This window comes from Pelophylax lessonae, assembly GCF_965119305.1.
Source record: "Pelophylax lessonae genome assembly, chromosome: 8".
Classification (NCBI taxonomy): Eukaryota; Metazoa; Chordata; class Amphibia; order Anura; family Ranidae; genus Pelophylax; species Pelophylax lessonae.
The window spans coordinates 19,213,751-19,233,632 of NC_138775.1; the positions used below are offsets into that span (position 1 = coordinate 19,213,751).

Below are 19,882 nucleotides of genomic sequence, written 5' to 3' on the forward strand. Positions count from 1 at the left end.
GGGGTGGGTCATATTTAAAGTATGGGGTGCACGAGTTTAGTCAGGCCTAGGGCAGCACAAATCCTAAATACACCACTGCTCTAATCATGACAATGTTGGCAGTGTAAGAGAATGTTATACGTTGTGTCACAAATTATCAGTTATTCTGTGTATGATCCGGTTGCTAATATCACTACACATTTATCTGTATACTGAGGATATTTGATAGAGTTCTGATTCTTTAATAACTATATATTCCATGGGAACATTAAAATCCTTACCAGAGGTGTGAATTTAAAGGCTCACAGATTGAAAGGATGTTCTCTATTAGTTTTGTTCTTGTTGTGCTTCTTACTCTTTCCACTGGTGTCCCCATAATAAACACTATTTACCATAAACCTTATCTGTTGTGCCTTCTATTAGCTACATATCTTCCACAATGTTTTCCTGTCTATCCTCCCGTCAGCTTCCATGGGATCAAACTATTGTCTCTGGCAATGTGTGTAGCGGCAATGCCACAATACAGAACCCAAAAGTCTGTTTGGGTGGGTGGGAAATTTTGCCTAAATCAAAATTTCTCTCTTTGGACAGTCCTCTTGGTCACAGCTGTGAAAATATTATAAGATATGTGCATTCTGTGAATGTCAGGTAAGACAACTGTTTCAGGTCTGATTGGTGGTGTTTGGGCCCCTATAATGGCGCTTTTCCACTGCATGGAACCGAACGGTTCGGCTCACTTTTGTGCTTTTCCACTGCTGGTACCGCATTGGTACGGTGTAGGAACGGTTCGGTACGGTACGGTACGGCGGCGCTTTTCCACTGCATGGAACCGAACAGTACGGCTCCCAAAAACAGTACCACCTCGATTATGGTTCCAAGAGGTACCATACCGGTACCATATCCCACAATCCTTTGCATGCAGTCACTACTAGCCACTGATTGGTCAGAGAATCGTTGTTATCCCACCCACTTAACTTTAGTACTACTTTAGTGGAAAAGCAAACCATACCGTACCGTACTGAACCGTTCCAACACCGTACCTTGCGGTACCAGCAGTGGAAAAGCAAACCGGGCCAAGCAGGGCCAAGGAGGGCCGAGTAGAGCCGAGCAGGTACTTGCAGTGGAAAAGTGCCATTTGACTCCTAACCATCACCAAAATCACTATATCATTACATCACAATATCTAATCCAGTCTTGCTCAACCAGGGTTCTGTGGAACCCTTCAGTTTCTCCATAGGTTGCTAGGGGTTCCTTAAGTAATGAGCAATTTCTGCCTCTCAGGTAAGTAACAATTGAGAATAATAATCTTTTTAGCTATCTGTAAAGGGGTAACTCTTCCCAGTGACAACAATTGTAAGGAGCATTTATCCCACTGACCATCACACCAATGTCTCAAGAGCTGTAGATAACGTAATTTTTAGCAGGGGTTCCCCAAGACCAAAAAGTTGTTTCAAGGGTTCCTCCCTGTTAAAAAGGTTGAGAAAGGCTGATCAATTCATTAGAAACCTTTTGTTGAAGAAACTAAAACTTTCAAATACTTTATACTGTAAGCATAAACAGCAGTAGACAGAGGACACAATAGAAGGAGCCCAACTGACTCTACTAGGGTCTTACAGATAACTGCTGGGTAGACAGTAAAATAATTATTGTTTTGGATACAATTTTCATTTGATGGACATCAGGTAAAAAATATCTCTGAGTTTCTCCTTTTGCATTAGTTGTGGTTTTGAACAAGAATTTAGAATTCAAAGCCTAAAAGGAAGTGAAGATCCATCAACAAGAAGAGAAACCAAACCAAAATAGTATTTTATTCAAGAATATTCTCCAAACCTGTTACAAAATACAAACCTGTAACAAAATATAATAATTTATTAACATTATAGGGGAGTGTTATGTTATAATGTGAATGGTGACCTTGTACTCACCAATACGAATCACATCAGTGGGGGTAATTCAGGTCCAAGCAATGGCTGGACATCTATCAGAGGGTACTTTGTGACCATTTCCAAGGCATTACTGAACCCAGGTGTTGGTGCTCACTCACAAAATGATACAAGTCTGGAAGAAATGGTTTAAAATATTATAGTGATACAAATGAGTCTATATTATTGAGTATTTGATTCACTCGTTTCATATATGGATGCATGTGCTACAAAATGTATTATTTTTATATGAGTCCTAATAACTGCCTAGTTATGCAGTCGGTGTACTGTGGAGAATAGCTGTCTGTGTCTGTCTAAACCTCGTGCAGAATTTCATAAGTGAAGGTCAGACTTTCTGGTTATAATTGTCCTTTCAGGAGGTGACCTTTCCCCACCTGACTGTCTCCCCAAATAGTACTACTTATAGTTTGAAGGGTATCAACGGGTCCATGGTGACTCCAGCTTGACAATTTGAAGCATGCATGCATCCATGGAAATATGTCAACAATTTGAATGTTCCAGAAATGTTCCAATAATAAATGTACGGACTAATGAAGGTACTATAGGAAACCTGACATATGATGAGTAGTAGATAAATCTGTATGATGGTCAGCTCAACCTCTTGTCAGAAAATGAATCCCATATGGTGCACAAGAGGAGAAACTTGACAATTCACTCATTATGTTTTAACTTTGTCCAGGATCAGCTTCCTCTCTGCTTCCTCTCTCTTTAACCTTAAGTCCACGAGTAGTCTCTCCTCTGTATGCTCTCCTTGATGAACATGATAAGCAGCTGCTGCCACGCATCAGCGACACCCAAATCTCACTCTGCCTCCTCTCTCCTCTGTCCACCACCAGCTCCTGCTTGACCTCCTTAACCCCAGATACAAACCTCTTCCCCTTTGCCACCAGCCTTGCTTAGCCCCATTCTAATTATTCTACCCATGGTCCATCATCATCAGATCTCACTCTGCTTCCCTGTCCAACCACTACCACTACCACCAGCTCTTGCTCTTTCTTTTCTCCCAATGGTCAATCATCAGATCTCACTCTGCTTCCTCTTTCCCCTGTCCACCACCAATGGCTTCTGCTCTACCTATTCTCCCCATGGTCCATCATCAGATGTCACTCTGCTTCCTCTCTTCCCTGTCCACCAGCACTGGCCCTGGCTCTACCTATTCTCCCTATGGTCCATCATCAGATCTCGCTCTGTTTCCTCTCCCCCCTGTCCACCACCACTGGCTCCTGCTTTACCTATTCTCACCATGGTCCATCATCAGATCCCACTCTGCTTCCTCTCTTCCCAGTCAACCACTAGCAGCTCCTGCTCTACCAATTCTCCCCATGGTCCATCATCAGATCTCAACCTGCTTCCTCTCTCCCCTGTTCACCACCATTTACAACTCTACCTATTCACCCCATTCCTCTCTCCTCTGTTTACCACAAGCTTTAAACTACTTATTCTCCCCATGGTCCATTATCAGATCCCACTCTGCTTCCTTTCTCCACTGTCTATCATCAGATCCTGCTCTACTTAATCCTCCATTGTCTATCATCAGATCTCACTCTGCTTCCTCTCTTCCCTGTCCACCACCACTGGCCCTGGCTCTACCTATTCTCCCTATGGTCCATCATCAGATCTCACTCTGCTTCCTCTCTTCCCTGTCCACCACCACTGGCTCCTGCTTTACCTATTCTCACCATGGTCCATCTATTTTCTTCCTCTTTTTTCTGGACAGTTCCCACCCTGCTTTCTCTGCTTCTCCCAATGTTCCATGCTCAGCTGTCTGTCTTCTATCTCCCCAACCCCATTCCATAGACTGCTCCATTATATCTTCTTTATGTCCAATGGATCCCTAAACGGTTGCCTTTCTGCCTCTGGATGCTCCGACTATCTCATACGGATCCTCATACACCTCTGAAGACACCTAGACACCTAGACAATGACTGGAACGCACGTCATGGCGCCACTTGAGCCCGGTGGAACGCAAATCGGAAGTGCCGCTTTCCACACCGTAGCTCACAATAGTGACGGAGTTTTATTTGATTTTTATCCCGATTTCTTTTGGAATTTTGCTGTTTTTACTGTTTTTACTCTTATTGGGACTTTGTAAATGGCTCACCTGGATATTGTGCAATAAACCCATTTGGAAAACGGTATTACAGTATCCAGACTTTCCTTTCTTTCATAACATCACTGACTGGTAGTTGGCAGCAGGAGGAGCGTTGTTATAAGAGAAAGCACCCACTTGGAGGGAACGTACCCAGACCCTGGGGGTCACAAAGCTCTGGTGGTCCTAGTGTCGTAAGGCACATAGGGCCCACGCAATCTGGTGAGTGTGAAATCTCTCTATTTTTGTCACAGTGGAGCACAAGGATTGACACCAGGGATAGAGTGGAAGATCTATTACAGCAGCACCAAGCACTTTTCACTGTGCACTTTTTATTTATTTACTTCAATATCCACTATCAAGAAGTCACGTCACTTTAAAATAATGAACTTTTTTTTTTTTTTTTTTTATATGAACTTTGACACATTTTTATAATTTTTTTTGCACTATATATGAATTAGCAAATCTATTAATTTATACTGTATTTAACTTGTATTTAAAGTGTACCTATTTATTTAATATTATAATAGATCACGGGGTTATGTATGCACTTTTATAAGTTTGACATTTTTTTTCATTGGTTTAAATATTTTTAGGCAAGCGCTATAGGTAATCACATATTAACTGATTTCTTCACCCTCATCGAGCACTCGCACTTTCACTATAGCAGCTGCATTTCACACATATTTATATTTTATTTATTCAGAAACTCTAGGGTTCTCCATTTGGCGTGGGAATATACTCTGTATATTTTTTTCTACCTCATTCACAGCAGCCTGACTTAGCTTCTACAAAACAGAGGCTCCTGTGTATTTTCAGGGGTATATGAGCAGCAATCAGACCAGTACAGGTTCTCCTGTGGCCTAATCAGGGCCGGTGCTAGACTTTTTTACACCCTAGGCAAGATCAGTTACTTGCGCCCCCCCCCCAAAAAAAAATAAAAAGGTAAGGGGTTAAAAACTGTCATATCCAGTGACCCTGATCTGATGGTTCCTCCATGTAATGCTGTCATACCCAGTGACCCCCATATTCCTCTATGTCACACCTGGGGACCCTGATGTCCCCCTATGTCACACCCAGGGACCCTGATGTTTTTCCATGTCACATCCTGGGACCCCAATATTCCTCCATATACTGCTGTCATACCCACTGACCCTGATGTTCCTTCATATCATACCCAGGGACCCCTGTGTCTCCATGTCATGCTGTCATACCCAGTAACCCCAATGTTCCTTTATCTCACATCAGGGATACCTGATGTTCCTCCATGTCATACCCGGAGACCCTGATGTTTTTCCATGTCATACCTGGGGACCCTGATGTTCCTCCATGTCACACCTGGGGACCCCAATCCCCCATGGCACACCCAGGGATCCCAATTCCTCATGGCACAACTGGTGACCCAAAAGCCCTGTTACACTTGTGACCCCTCTCCCCCATGTCACACCTGGTGACTCTGATTCCCCATGGCACACCTGATGACCCCAATTCTCTTTTACACCAGGGATCCTCCATGTCACACCCAGGGACCCTGATCCCCTGTTCTGGGGACACTCACTGGGCAGTATGAAGAGAGTGGCCTGCACTCTTCCCTCCTTCACCGTCATCCTGCTTATTCCTTCTCCTAGGATGCTCCTCTCCTGGACCACAGTGCTCACCACAGCTCCAACCGGCTCCTGGTGGAGGGAAAAGCAGCAGTCAGAGAGCTCCACACCTCCTTCATCACCAACATCCTCAGACCATTCCGGTGCCTCGTCGCTTCTGCTCCAGTAAAGGTGCCGCCCTCCAGTGCCGAGCTCCGGCTCAGGTTCAGCTCTCCTCCACTCCCTGCTTAATACCGACCCAGGGAAATGAACGGCTGCCCATCAGCTCAGTGTAGAGAGTCACTTCCCGCCCAGAGTTTAGGCCGCTCAGCTCCAGACGAAGAGGATCATCATGCAGGTAGCACTCCGGTGGGCTCCTTTCCTTCCCCATCGGGCTCCCCCAACAATGGTGGAAAGCCAGGGCCTGGTAGATCTGGCACTGCCCCAGACACCTGGCATCTTCCTCTGTCCCTTCTTCCTCCCCCACTGCCGCCCCTCCCCTCAGCTCACAAGGATCATTCATGACGGAGAGTGAGTGCTGACTCGTGGCTGCGCCCCTAGGTGGCAAAGTGCCCTAGGCGGCTGCCTAGTTTGCCTAGTGGAAGCACCGGCCCTGGGCCTAATTGTCCCTAGCTCTCTTTTCCTTAGTAGGATTAATATAGGTAAGGGCCTTAAAAATTAGGCAGAGCTTTCAGGGAAGGCTTAGCCCTCGGCGTATGGGCTCACACTAAGGATCTCCAAATCAGGCCACAGTCAAAGTCCCTTCTAGGATCTTGCTCCAAATATTTAATGGTGTAATCTGAGCCAACCTACTGGGAGCTAGCTCTTTAGTGACTGGATCGTTGTTTGCTGGAAAGCTGCTGCAGATAAAGCTCTTACCAGGCAAGACAATGCTGGATTCATGGCTGGCCCTTCGTGTTTTATTGGCAACAACAGTAACGGATAGACAGGAAATTACATCATAATTATGGTATGTAGTTCCATTATACGAGGATTGAACATAACACATACTGCCATCTAGTGGCAGAACTAGTATTACATTGTAATATGATATGAGAATGGCTGTTGCATCTATGTCTGTATAAAGAGCATGCTAACCCTGTCAAATATGGACAGTCAACCCATGTTACACTACTAGCCCAGCAAACTGAATACATCAACACTGGATAACACAGAGTGTAACTAGTGAAAATCCTGGAGCATTGCTAAACTAGGAGAGACCATACTAAACAGCAAAAAAAAAAAAAGAATCAGGCTAAACAAAATGGCGGCATCCCTGGCAATGACAGTATTAGGAGGCCAGATGTGATGTGTTTGGATGCAGAGTTGTTAGTTCCTGGCAGCTCTGTCTGTGTGGATTAGAAGAAATATCTGAGAACTTCTGAAATATTATTGATAATAATAGATTTTGGTCTCGGTGTAAAGCAGACGCCTCCTCATACAGTAAGTGACTTCTCACATTTGCGATTTCTCTTCCTAAGATCACTTCCTGAGCAGAGCAGAGGCTGGCGCAATGAGTGTGCTTGTCTACTGTCGTGTGCAGAGATGATGGGGGCTGTGCATTTTCTTCTGATCCTGGGGGCACTGCCAGGTGAGAGCTGGGGGTCTGTGCATGGAGGCAGGGTGTTCCCACTATATGGGGGTCTGTATGAAGAGGCAGGGTGTTCGTACTTAAATGGGGGTCTTTGCATGGAAGCAGGGTGTTCCCACTCTATATGGGATTCTGAATGTGGGGGTAGGGTGTTCCCACTCTCTATGGGGGTCTGTATGTGGGGGCAGGGTGTTCCTACTCTATATGGGAGTCTGTATGTGGGGGCAGCGTGTTCCTACTCTATATGGGGTCTGTATGTGGGGGCAGGGTGTTTCTACTCTACAGTATATGGGAGTCTGTATGTGGGGGCAGCGTGTTCCTACTCTATATGGGGTCTGCATGTGAGGGCAGGGTGTTTTCGCTCTATATAGGGTTCAGTGTTTCTACTTTATATAGGAATCTGAATGTGGGGGCAAGGCGTCCCCACTCTAAAGAGGGGTCTGTGCATGGGGGCAGGGTGTTCTTACCCATTTTAAAGTTCTGTATGCAAGGGGAAGGAAGTTTCTATTCTATACAGGGTTTAGTACACATGTGTCTGGGTCTTTCTACTCTCTCAGGGTCTATGTGTGGGGGTTGTTCCTACTCTAAATAGGGGTATGTATGAGGGGGACAGAGTGTTCCTATTGTATATAGGGTCTGTTTGTGGGGGCAGGGTGTTTTCTCACTATACAGGTATCTAAGCCACATACAAGGGGATGAAGTGTTCCCACTCTATATGGGGTCTGTGATCAGGGGCAAGGTGCTCTCACTTTATACAGGGGTCGGTGTCATACACAAGGGCAGGGAGTTCCTTTTCTATATGGGGGATTGGGGGGGGGGGGGGGTTGTGTATGGAGGAAAGATGTTATAACACTATATGGGGTCTGTATGTGGGGGCAGGGTGTTCCCATTCTTTACATGGAGGGCTGCATTCTGGAACTCTTTCTATTTTTTTTTTTGGAACATAATCGTGTAATCTGTGGCGCTGTATGTGAAAATGACAAGTTACAGGTATTGGTCTCTACTCTCTGTCAGGATCTCTACAACAGACAATCCATGTATGGCAGACTCCAGTAATATGGGCCACAGAGGGCAACTCCATAACTCTACCATGTGGCTACAGAATCACCGGAGAGAACACTTCCATCGGGTCCTTCAAGTGGTACAGACACGTAGTGAGGAGTAGATCGGAGGTCTCTGAGAATGAAAAGCATTTCTCTGGAAGACTCTCCAAAGCGGACCAAATTCGGTTCGTCCATGAACGGTCAGCCGCCATCACCCTGCACAGTGTGCAGTTGTCAGACTCCGGGCTGTATTACTGTGAAGTTACATATCAGATGGGTCAAGAAATATCTGGATTTGGAAATGGAACGTTCCTCAATGTGACAGGTGAGATCTGTATTTACTGTCCTGGTTGTGTAATTATCAATATCTGACCAATAATGAGACAGTGAGATGATACGGAAGAGGTATTTCATATCTGACACTTTCTGGAAGGTTGTCTCACAGACTCATTATTAAAATAAAAACAATTTAACAGTAAAATCTAAATTTCTAATGTTAAACCTTTCCATATACATAAAAGATCCCATTCAGAGATCAGCTGGAGGGTCTCTGAGGTGCCAACAACATACCAACCTCCCCCCATCCAACTGCACACTGACCCCAATCAGTCCTTCACTAGCTTCCAGTATATGACAACCGGTGAGAGGAAAAGTCTGCCTCGTATATTGATAATCAGAGATACTGAAGAGATTATATATTATCAGACAGTATTTACCAGGGCTTTTTTTCAGCGGGAACGTGGGGGAACGCAGTTCCGGAACCTCCATTCTGAATGTATGCAATGGTAAAGGGGTGCTGGGGTCAGTGGGGTGAGCTGAGGGGCCTATTGATGCTGGCTGCTGGGGTGAATCTATTGTTGTTGGTGAGGCTCTTGTTGCAGTGGAGGATTTATTGTTGCTAGGGGGAACGATTGTTGCTGGGGGGTTATTGTTGTTGGAGGGGTCTATTGTCGCAGGGAGGATTTATTGTGTGGGGGGGGTGATTGTTGAAGGGGAGAATGTATTGTTGCTGGGGGGTTATTGTTGGGGGGGGGGGGGGGCGATTGTTGCAGGGGAGAATTTATTGTTGCTGGGGGGCTATTGTTGGGGGGGGGGCGATTGTTGCAGGGGAGAACTTATTGTTGTTGGGGGTCTATTGTTGCTGATTGCAGGGGATCTATTTTACACTTTTTTTTTCTATTGTTGCAGGGGAAGATTTATTGTTGCGGGGGGATCTTTTTTTTTTTTTTGGGGGGGGGGAGGGGGTCTATTTTTGCTGATTCCAGGGGATCTATTTTACTGCCTTTTCTAGTTATTAACAAATTCCATACAAATTACCTAGTACCACAACATGATACTTGGTTCTGTATTCTCTAAAAGGGGGGGGGGGGTACTGGGAGGTGGGTAGAGGGTGGAACCAAAAGACAGTGCTCGAAGGTCAGTAGGGGGTGGAGACAAGGGGTGACTCCGAAGAGGGGAGTACCTGCACCTATTTTTGGAGAAAAAAAGCCCTGGTATTTACTAATAGTATTCGCTTCTAAATCCCAGCAAAGTTCAAAGACATTAAAAAACAAATCTGAAACAAATCTGAATTTTCTCTTGAACCAGATTGTATATATCAACTGAATGAAATTCACCAAATAAGTCCTTATCATAGAGTGTCCCACCAATTACACACAGGACTGACCCATCCGCTCAATTATTAATTTAACTTGTATCCAACACAGGAGATTTACATTCAATATATACCAAAGATCCACCATACACATGAGACACATCAAACACAAGAATCAGGGGGGGCATCCTTCCAGAACAGCTACATGTGGGGGCCGCTGTACAATAACATCAATTCAATCAGTTATTTCTAATACATTTCACTTATACAAAGCCAACATAATCCACCATATGCTACAACAAACATATCTTAGTCTATCTAATAAAAGAGAGCATAACCTGAGACAAAACGTATGAGGGTCCTGATCATTACATCTAATAGAGGACAGGAGGTATGAGGGTCCTGATCATTACATCTAATAGAGGACAGGAGGTATGAGGGTCCTGATCATTACATCTAATAGAGGACAGGAGGTATGAGGGTCCCGATCATTACATCTAATAGAGTACAGGAGGTATGAGGGTCCTGATCATTACATCTAATAGAGGACAGGAGGTATGAGGATCCTGATCATTACATCTAATAGTGGACAGGAGGTATGAGGGTCCTGATCATTACATCTAATAGTGGACAGGAGGTATGAGGGTCCTGCTCAATACATCAAATAGGGGACAGGAGGTAGGAGGGTCCTGATCATTACATCTAATAGAGGACAGGAGGTATGAGGGTCCTGATCATTACATCTAATAGAGGACAGAAGGTATGAGGGTCCTGATCATTACATCTTATAGAGGACAGGAGATATGAAGGTCCTGCTCATTACATCTTATAGGGGAACAGGAGGTATGAGGGTCCTGATCATTACATCTAATAGAGGACAGAAGGTATGAGGGTCCTGATCATTACATCTTATAGAGGACAGGAGATATGAAGGTCCTGCTCATTACATCTTATAGGGGAACAGGAGGTATGAGGGTCCTGATCATTACATCTAATAGAGGACAGGAGGTATGAGGGTCCTGATCATTACATCTAATAGAGGACAGGGGGTATGAGGGTCCTGATCATTGTATCTGATAGAGGACAGGAGGTATGAGGGTCCTTATCAAATTAATAAATGTTGCTGAAGTTGGATCCTTATTCTTCCAGCTTCTTATTCAAATGCAGAAGTTAGCCTCTTTTTCACACAAGTTTATAATAAAATTGTGAAGTTTGGCAACAATTCTATCTCCCTAACTGCCATGTATTTAATGGGGTATTTCTGAATAAACACCTTTTTCTCTATGAAAACCATCTTGGCTCACCCAGATGTGACTTGTTTTCATATAATTGGGCATCCCTCTATTTGTTAAAGTTCAATTTGGCCTGAGCCATGTGATATAAATTGTAAAATATGGCACCAAACTTGGCACCCTGACAGCCATGTTTTTCAATGGTAAATTCCAAATAGGAAGCCAAGCTCGCACGGTACGGCTCGCTTAAACAGTAACACCTCAGTTGTGGTTCCAAGAGCGCCGTACCGGTACCATATCCCACAATCCTTTGCATGCAGCCTTGACTGTTTGTCACTACTAGCCACTGATTGGTCAGAGAATCATTGTTATCCCACCCACTTACTATTAGTGGAAAAGCAAACCGTACCAAGCCGTTCCAACACCGTACCATGCGGTACCATGCAGTGGAAAACCAAACTGGGCCATGCAGGGCCGAGTGGAGCCGAGCCGGTGCTTGCAGTGGAAAAGTGCCAGTAGATAGTTTAGAGCTTTTAATTCTTGTTTGCCTCCTGTGTGCAGTTTTGGTCTTTGTTATACAATGTTTCTTTTTTTGCTGGTTCATATTTGTTAGGCCTCTTTCACACGGTCCGCCTCCGTAGGCGGATCCGTGTTGCTCAGCGGGGATCGATCCGCGATCCCCGTTGAGCCGGCGGATGACAGCTCCGTCTCCGCTTGCAGAGCGGAGAGGGAGGTGTCTCAGCCCCTGCTGCCCTCTATGGGGGATCGGATGAGAGCGGATCGCCTGTCCGCTCTCACCCAATCCGATCCGATTACTGAACGGATGGAAAAATAGGGTTTCCATCCGTCCAGATTTCAAGGACAGGATCAGATACGGATGGCAGCGGGTGTCAGCGGAGGTGTCTCCGCTGACATCCGCTGCCCCATAGAGCTGCATGGAGGATCCGATCAGATCCGCCTAAAAAACTGACAGGCGGATCTGATCGGATCGTCCGTGTGAAAGAGCCCTTAGCTGGCAGACAATGCATCTCATGTAATCTTTGAAAACAAAATAAAGTGCAAAGGTTTAGGTGACATACTTTATGCAGAGAAGGAAATGAAAGACATTCTAATGCATTTTTTAAAAATACTAATTGAAAAACTATTTCATCAAAGGAATACATTACGATTTTTCACTTCTTTCTTTCTTTCTTTCTTTCTTTCTTTCTTTCTTTCTTTCTCTTTCTCTTTCTTTCTTTCTTTCCTTCTTTCTTTCTCTTTCTTTCTTTCTTTCTTTCTTTCTTTCTTTCTTTCTTTCTTTCTTTCGTTCAGAATTAACCACTTTAAGACAGGAAGGATTTGCCCCCTTAATGACCAGGCCATATTTTGCGATTCGGCACTGCGTTAATTTAACGGACAATTGCGTGCTCGTGCGATGCTGTACTTAAATAAAATTGATGCTCTTTTTTCCCCACAAATAGACCTTTCTTTTGGTGGTATTTGATCACCTGTGCGATTTTTATTTTTGCGCTATAAACAAAAAAATTTGACAATTCTGAAAGAAAAAAACAATATTTTTCACATTCTGCTACATAACATTCTCAAAAAAAAAAAAATTAAAAATCGAATTTTTTTATAATTTTAGGCCAATTTGTTTTCTGCTACATATTTTTGGTAAAAAAAAATCACAATAAGTGGATTTTGATTGGTTTGCGCAAAAGTTATCGCGTCTACTAACTATGGGAAAGATTTATGTCATTTTTATGGTTTTTTTTTTGTTACTAGTAATGGCGGCGATCTGCGATTTTTAGCGGGACTGCGACATTGCGGCGGACAGATCGGACCCCTGACTGACATTTCTGACACTTTTGGGGGGACCAGTGACATTACTACAGTAATCAGTGCTAAAAATATGCACTGTTACTGTAAAAATGACACTGGCAGGGAAGGGGTTAACATTGTGGGTGATTTAGGGGTTAAATGTGAGCCTAGGGGAGTGATTCTAACTGTGGGGAGGCGTGGCTTGTGAAATGATCATAGAGACCTGTGTTCCTATATAGAAAAGATCACAGGGGCTCTATGATCATTGCAGGGAGAGGAACGGTCAGCTGTGTTTACAACAGCCAACCATCCTTCTCTCTCAGCGGGGAACAATCGCGGTTGCCAGGCGGCAATTAGAGCCGCCTGCCCGCTGCATCGGCTTCCCCGGTCGCCCCCTAGCTGCCTCCAAGCGAACGACGTAGGTCTATGTCGCTTTGCCTGGGAGAGCCACACTGCGGCAGTAAATATGCGGTAAGCGGTCGCCAACTGGTTAAAACATGAAAGAAAAATTTTTAGGCGGGTAAACTGGATGATATAGAAAAAGTTGTGGTATTTGTCTATCCAGCCAGCAGGTGGAGTCTTTGTTTCCCATTCACATTTATTCCAGACTTTCTTTGAACCTTTGTTGTAAAAAGTCTATTGTTTAGTTTTTCTAATGGTTTAAGCTGAAATTTACATAAATTAGTAAAAGCAGTGACTCCTGTCCTTCCTTCCTATATAATTTTCTGACGTGTTGGTGTAATATCTTTCACTTGGATGTTATAAGCTAAATATAAGCCATATAAGATAAAACTAAATCTGTGTCTGCCTTCATTTCAGGCTGCAAAGCAACAACATGTGATCATTTTAGGGGCATGATTCTTTTATATGAAAAAGTGATATAGTAGCGCCAAACACTGAATGAAAATCAATAAAATGTCAAATAAAATATCAAATAAAAATATCAACAAAAAATGTCCATATAAAGTCCAATGAGTCCAAATAGATTGGAGGAGAAATAGTGGAAACAAGATCCCAATTCCCAGTTGTGCAGTTGAAAAAGAGCCAGCACCCAATCGTGATAAATGCACTATCTGCTTACCAGATGCTTATAGATAAAGGGCGATGAATAGACTCAGACTGTGCAACCAGGAAATGAAGGGTCCAATTCATATAATCAAAACTCCAATGTACCTTCGATGAGAAAGGAAGGACAATAATGATCATACTCACAAAATTGCTAATAAATATGGCAATTTCAAATGTAAAAATCTGCTGTATAAGAAGCGTGCTGCTTGTTCCCAGGTCGCCTGACGCGTGTCGTCAGAGTAATTGACATCATCATCCCGCCTCTGATGATGTCAATTACTCTGACGACACGCGTCAGGCGACCTGGGAACAAGCAGCACGCTTCTTATACCGCGTTTTTTTACATTTGATATGCCATATTTATTCGCAATTTTGTGAGTATGATTCCTTTATTCAATAAATGATTGTCCATGCAGTCTACACTATTGTCCTTCCTTTCTCATCGAGGTACATTGGAGTTTTGATTATATGAATTGAACCCTTCATTTCCTGGTTGCACAGTCTATTCATCGCCCTTTATCTATAAGCATCTGGTAAGCAGATAGTGCATTTATCACGATTGGGTGCTGGCTCTTTTTCATCTGCACAACTGGGAATTGGGATCTTGTTTCCACTATTTCTCCTCCAATCTATTTGGACTCATTGGACTTTATATGGACATTTTTTGTTGATATTTTTATTTGATATTTTATTTGACATTTTATTGATTTTCATTCAGTGTTTGGCGCTACTATATCACTTTTTCATATGTCTACCTAGTTTGTAATCAACTATCTAGTTGGCTGCCTTCACCAATCTATGTATTTATACATGCTTTTATTGATCTTATATTGTGTTTAGCTGTCCGAGCGCAGATTATCCCTCTATTTTTTACCTATGATTCTTTTATATACCCCCTGTATATACTTTTATTCTTGTATCAGTAAATATGGTTGTTATTCTATGTCTGTTCTGTTGCTGTGATTAACAACCGATTTTTTTTCGGCTTCTATTTAACCACTTAAGCCCCGGAAGATTTTACCCCCTTACTGACCAGGGCCTATTTTGCGATTCGGCCCTGCGTGACTTTAACGGACAATTGCGCGGTTGTGCGACACTGTACCTAAACGTATTTGACGTCCTTTTTTTCCCACAAACAGAGCTTTCTTTTGGTGGTATTTGATCACCTGTGCGATTTTTTGATCATGCGCTATAAACAAAAAAAGAGCATCAATTTTGCAAAAATAACAATATTTTTCAAATTTTTTTATATGAAATTCCCCCCAAAAAAATGTAAAAATCAAAATTTTTTAAAGTTTTAGGCCAATTTGTTTTCTGCTACATGTTTGGTAAAAAAAATAGCAAAAAGCGTATTTTGATTGGTTTGCGCAAAAGTTATTGCGCTTACTAACTAAGGGAAAGATTTTTGTCATTTTTGTTGTTTTTTTTTTTTAACGAGTAATGGCGGCGATCTGCGTTTTTTTTTTTTCAGGACTGCAACATTGCAGCAGACAGATCGGACCCTTGACTGACATTTTTGACACTTTTGGGGTTACCAGTGACATTACTACAGTAATCAGTGCTATACATATGCACTGTTACTGTAAAAATGACACTGGCAGGGAAGGAGTTAACTTTATTTGAGAAGGAGGGGTTAAGTGTGTCCCTAGGGGCGTGCTTCTAACTGTGATTGGATGTGACTTGAGGTGTAAGAACAGAGATCAACGGTCCTACATAGCAGGACCGTATGATCTCAATTCTTACACAGGGGAGAATGACAGGCAGGTGTGTTTACATTAGCCGCCTGCCTTTCTCCCGCTTTAACGGACAATCGCGAGTGCCCGGCGGACATAGGGTCCGCCGGGCACAAGCGCGGGGGGGGGTCCCTGAGCGAGCGGGAGCGCGCCTCCAGTGGCGCGCGCTCGCTCCCTAGAGCCTCACAGGCTAGCGACGTAGACCTACGTCACTTTGCCTGTGAGGGGCTGACTGCCGACGTAAATTGTCGTTAGGCAGTCAGCAAGTGGTTAATTTTCTTTTGCAGCAGTTTTGTCCAACAACCACCAGCCCCACATATTTCTATTACTTCCGATCACTTTGATACATGTTTTTCTTTACTTGCTCTTCTGTTGTTGATTTGTATTAATTTATTATACATGAGCAAATTGTTTCTTTCCAAATCGAAATTCAGGTGAATTTTTTGTTATTCAGAAATTCAGATTATAAAAACTAAAACATCAGCAAAAAGGTAGTTTTCTTTCTAACCAGAAGCTACTTAAGCATTTTAGAGCTGCATTTACAATAGTAACGAATGTAAATGAATCCTCAGAAAAAACGAAGCGAAATTCATCAAAAATAACAAACTTTGAATTTGAAGTCAAGTTCAATTCGATATAGAATTAGAGTCAAATTTAATTTCGATTTCAATTTGGAGACGAATATGAAATGTAAACATATTGCATTTCTTAGATGTGAAAAATTTGGCAGCCGCATTTGAATAAAAACATTTTTAATTTAAATTTTCCAAATTCGGTCGAATTGAATTCAGTTGTAGAATTCGCAAAAATTTAAATTGAATTAGAAAAACAAATAAACAAAATGAAACAAAACAAATTTGGAAAATTAATTTAACTAATTTAACTAAATAAAATTAGGTCATTAACAAATTGAAACAATCAATTTTTTTCGTTCTGCACATGTCTACCCCAATCCTGCACCCCACAGCAAGGCTTGGGGGTATTTTATAAAACAATTTGCATTGCTATTTGTCCACAACTGCAATGCAAACTAACCAGCTGTTGAACAAAGGGGCAAAATCAAATGTTCTTCAATAATTATGGACATTAGTAAAGAGATACATTCATCATAACGAACTTAGACTAAGCCTCCATTCACATTAGGTCGCTCCGACTTCGGGGGCGACCTGTGAACTCGCGTGCAGCGCGACTTTGGCGCGACTTGCACAGACTTCATATCATGAATGTCTATGCAAGTCGCCTCCAGGTCGCCCCGAAGTAGTACAGGACCCTTTTTCTAAGTCGGAGCGACTTTTGTTGCTCCTATTAGAACGGGTCCTGTACTATTCAATGGGAGCGACAATGCACGACTTGTCAGGCTGACCAAGTCGCCTGACAAGTCGTACCAGTGTGAATGGACACTTATCAGCAGGACAATATTGCAATATGAAGCTGCGCTTATCCAAAAAAAAAATTTTAATTAAATAAGAAAGTAACGTGAATGGATGAGTGAAAAAAAATCCTTATGCCTAATGTTGTTCCTAACACTACATTTTGGTCTTTGCATTTTATATTATATAGGTATTTTTTGCAATATCAAATTCCTTTTCCCTCGCATGGCTTATTCCCTGTGAGATATTTTTATACGATTGTGTTCTTATTTGGTATGCACCATTCATATTCAGCGGTAAAGGCTACAAGATGATGGCCTCCGTTTGTTCATCCATGTACTCCCGTTACATCTAGTTTGCTTCAATATCATGGCGATCACCAACACTAGAGTATATAAGCATGACTTCTTAGCTTATCAGTCTCCCCTGAGGAAGTCCCGTGACCATGACGATGCACGTCGGGACATCACATGATAGGCAAACCCAGAATTGCAGTTAAACGGACGGCTCGAGACACCGAGCCACAGCGTTTTTTGGATGTAACCTGCCGATTGTCTGCTGTTCAACATGTGAGTTATTGTTGTTCTATTTGTTAATAAATATCGTGGAATATACTACACCAGATGAGCCTCTCCTGTCTGTACTCCATTTGGAGTTTTTAGGATGCTACAGTTCGCGTCCTTGATATATTGCAAGATTGCCAGAGATTCTTTACACGCTGTGTCCTTATAGCAGTAAGGTAAGGATGTAGTACACCTGGAATAATTTTCTTGAGTTACTGATTCACTGCTCTACCATCTGATGCTGGAACCACTTATCTGATTGTACACTGAAAACTTACTTGAGATCACCCACGTTTTCTGGCACAAGATTCACTTGAGCGGGTTTATATATATATATATATATATATATATATATATATATATATATATATATATATATATATATATATATATACAGGGCTTTTTTCTCAGAGAATAGGTGCAGGAACTCTCACTTTTGGAGTTACCCCTTGTCTCCGCCCCCTACCTACCTCCGAGCACCGTTCCTAGGTTCCACCCCCTACCCACCTCCCAGTACTGCCCCTTTTAGAGAATACAGAATCAAGTATCATTTGTGGTACTAAGTAATTTGTATGGGATTTGTTAATTATAACAAGAAAAGCAGTAAAATAACAACAAAGGACACCCCCAGCAACAGTAGATCCCACCAGCAACAATGGACCAAACACAACAAAATACACCCAGCAACAATAGACCCTCAGCAGCAACAACAGATCCCCCCACAGACAGCATCAATAAACCCTCCAGCAGCCATTTACAATAGATGGTTTCCTCAACAGTAGATCCCTCTCAGCAACAACTGCCCCCCCCCCCGCAGCACATAAGACCAGCCCCAGCAACAATAGACCCCTCTGTAAAAAATAGATCCCTTCCGGAGACAATAGGCCCCCCAGCAGCAACAGTAGACCTCACCAGCAACAATAAACCCCCCACAAAAATATATCACCTCCAGCAACAATAGATCCCCCACCAGCCAGCATCAAAAGACACCCATAGCAAAGCCCAGCACCCCTTGCCATTACATACATTCAGTGCTGAAGGTGCCGGAACTGCGTTCCCCTGCGTTCCCGCTGAAAAAAAGCCCTGTATATATATATATATATATATATATATATATATATATGTTTCTTTGAGTGTCAAGTATATATATTGTGTCACCCATCTATTGCCTCATCATCACTATTTATTGTTTTTATCATATTTCATTACTTGAGATTATTCACGTTTTTTGGCACATGATTCACCGGAATGGACTTTTTATTTTATGTATGTTTTTTAGAGTATAAAGTGTATTTATTTTGTCACTCTACTACCTCACCACCACTATTTATTATCTTCCAGATTCTTTATCATATAGCATTTATATAATTTATCTATTTATTACCAGGATTGCAAGCATTTTATTCTTATATTTGTTTTTTTCACTCATCTGTTCACGTTATTTTCGTATTCAATTTATATATTTTTTTTGGATAAGCGCAGCTTCATTTTTATTATCTTTTTATTCTATTTATCCAGCTTTGGTAAGGCTGAACAGTTAGCTGCAGCTGTCCCTCACTACACCTTTTTACGCGATAGCGCAGGGGCCTTCTCTTTACCTAATATTGCAATATGGCCACTAGTCGGAGTTTAGGATCATAGGAAATAAGGGATGTAAGAAGAGATACAATGTTACAGCTCTAGAGAATGCTGTAGAGAATGTACAAATAGATATACCCATTACTATTATAACAGGGGTGCCCAACCTTTTGCAGAACGATAGCAACCTAAATTACTTGGTAACCAGTCGCGGGCCTCAATGAGCAGAGCGGGCAGATGACAGATCTGTGTCCTCTCTGCATATGCAGAATGGACATAGATACAGCCCACTCTACTCTATGGGTCCTCCGATCCCATCTGGACAGACAATAATGTTGTGTCTTTATCTATATACCCTTCAAATATTTTTTTTGTGTTTTGTTGTATATAATTGTAGCACCCTACAGGTAGGTTCTAGGTAAATGTATAGTGGGCCTTGTCTGCCTAACAGCAGGGCTGTGATTTGTTGGATAGGGTGTCAGGGCTTCCAGATGTGCCTGCTGAGGGGAGAAGTATCCCCACTGGCTCCCATGAGAGGCTTCTCATAGGGCAGTGTGGGAAGCTTAATCAGGGGACACATCCCAGCTTGTAACTACCCCAGAAGGCAGATTATGCTGCAAAGGATTCTGGGAGTGGGTATAAGTTGGGGGGAAGTGCATGGCACGGCATCTTTGGTGGGAGCAGAGTCCCAGGAGAGAGAGTGCGGCTGTCTCTCC

General features: G+C 42.7%; 1 protein-coding gene across 1 annotated transcript in view; it reads left to right on the forward strand.

Moving 5' to 3' along the window:
• Window positions 1-8,453: 8,453 nt before the first annotated feature.
• LOC309561270 (uncharacterized protein) overlaps window positions 8,454-19,882 on the forward strand; it is a 45,760-nt gene continuing 34,331 nt past the window's right edge. Inside the window, exon 1 of the mRNA XM_082265082.1 lies at window positions 8,454-8,553. The gene's annotated coding sequence lies outside the window, so the exon portion shown is untranslated. The remainder of the gene's footprint in view (window positions 8,554-19,882) is intronic.